This window comes from Acyrthosiphon pisum, chromosome A1 (genome assembly GCF_005508785.2).
Source record: "Acyrthosiphon pisum isolate AL4f chromosome A1, pea_aphid_22Mar2018_4r6ur, whole genome shotgun sequence".
Classification (NCBI taxonomy): Eukaryota; Metazoa; Arthropoda; class Insecta; order Hemiptera; family Aphididae; genus Acyrthosiphon; species Acyrthosiphon pisum.
The window spans coordinates 142518828-142521285 of NC_042494.1; positions in this window are offsets into that span (position 1 = coordinate 142518828).

A 2458-nucleotide genomic window follows, 5' to 3' on the forward strand; every position below is an offset into this window, starting at 1 on the left:
AACGGCGTAAAAGTAATAAAAAAGCGGGCCAGTAGGTACATACGTGAAGTTGGCACCCCGAAATCGTCCGATCGGTTCCAAATTAGTGTCATCTTTTTGCAATTAATTTGCAACAATTTTCACCGCTGATAAAAAAATTTGCAACGCATTTTTTACGGCGGCAAAATCAAAATTCCGTTTAGGGGTGCCAACTTCACGTAATACCCCGATATCGTCCGATCGGTTCCAAATCGGAGTCGTTTTTTGATTCGTAAACATTTGGTATTGTCTAAGTTTTTTTTCAGAATACTGCCATGAAATATAAAAAAAGAGTGCTGGATATCCCCCCCAAAGGAAAATCTATAAACAAACTAACAAATTAACAAATTAACATTTTCACAATTTTTCTTCTGCAGATATTCAGCACGTAATTCGCATGAATTCACACGCCTATTTTGAAAATTCGCACTACCTTCCTTCCCCTCAAAAATAAAAATTCACCTCATAGTAAAATTTCACTCCCTCATAAAAAATTAAAATCTTCACAAATTTTTTTTTGACTGATATTTAGCACAGTATTCACACTTATTCGCAAGCCTGGTTTTGAAATTCGCGCGATCTTCCTTCCGCTCAAAAAAAAATAATTCACCTTATAGTAAAAATACAATTTTGTCTTTATTTATTATTATTATCTAAACTGAAGAAAATTTATTTTAGATAAAAAAAACCTCGATTGAATATAACAAATCTAAAAAGAAACTTAAGAAAAAAATTTGATTGAATTAAAAATATTAAACAAATCTAGATTGAAATTTTTTTATAAAACAAAAATTTTTTAACCAATTTAGACTTTTTTATTATATTTACATTTTTATTAAGTAAATACAGCTTTTTTAAATTTAATTTGGTATTTTTACAATAGTTTTTTTTTATTCTACTTGTCTTTTTTTCATTGAATATAGCCTTAATAAAAAATGTAAATAACATCTATTTTGCAGATTTTTTTATTTACTTTAGATTTTTTCAATAATTTTTCGAAAGTTTGTGTAATAATAAATCTATATTCAATGAAAAAATCTAAACAAAATAGAACATATATAAATAAATATAAAGATATGTTCTTAATAAAAAAAAATCTTTATATAATAAAAATCTGTTTAATAAAAAAATTATATTAATAAAAAAATCTAAATAGAAATTTAAAAATTGTATATTTAATCATATTTTTTATTAAGACTTTTTTATTTCTATTTAGAATTGTTTTATTCAATCAAGGTTTTTTATGGAATAGATTTTTTTATTAAATATACTCGGTGATTCTTTCATCAAATAACACTCCTTATTTCAAAAAATGTAAAATTTTTTGAAAATATTTTTTTACATAGTTTTAAGTCGCTCATAAACAACATTTTTCTTAAAAAATTATATTTTTAAATATTTTTTATCCTTATAATTTTTTTAAGTTTTTTACTTTTTTGAATGACAACATAGGGTTTTAATTTTATACTCCAAAGCAGAATATTTTTCTTAGTATTTTGATACATATAAATCGAATTTGGGGCAAGTAGTTTATGAGTTATAAATATTCAAAGTTTAGACGAGCGGAGAAGTGGACTATCATTTCGAGAGGTAACCCGGTACCACTCCACTCCGCTCATCTACATAATTTTTTATGAAAAATTTCGTTTTATAAGCGACTTGAAACTTTGTAAAAAAATATTTTCAAAAAAATTTACACTTTTTGAAATAATGAGTGTTGTTTGATAAAAGAACACCCAGTAAATATGATAAAAAAGTCTATATTGGTTAAAAAATGTTTGTTTTATAAAAAAATTACAATCTAGATTTGTTAATAAATAAATTTTCTTCAGTTTAGATAATAATAATAAATAAAGACAAAATTGTATTTTTACTATAAGGTGAATTATTTTTTTTTGAGCGGAAGGAAGATCGTGCGAATTTCAAAACCAGGCTTGCGAATAAGTGCGAATACTGTGCTAAATATCAGTCAAAAAAAAAATTGTGAGAATGTTAATTTTTTATGAGGGAGTGAAATTTTACTATGAAGTGAATTTTTATTTGTGAGGGGAAGGAAGGTAGTGTGAATTTTCAAAATAGGCGTGCGAATTCATGCGAATTACGCGCTGAATATCTGCAGAAGAAAAATTGCGAAAATGTTAATTTGTTAGTTTGTTTATAGATTTTCCTTTGGGGGGGGGGGGGGGGGGGAAATCCAGCACTCTTTTTTTATATTCCATGGCAGTATTCTGAAAAAAAACTTAGACAATACCAAATGTTGACGAATCAAAAAAACGACTCCGATTTAGAACCGATCGGACGATATCGGGGTATTACGTGAAGTTGGCACCCCTAAACGGAATTTTGATTTTGCCGCCGTAAAAAATGCGTTGCAAATTTTTTTATCAGCGTTGCAAATTGTTGCAAATTAGTTGCAAAAAGATGACACCAATTTGGAACC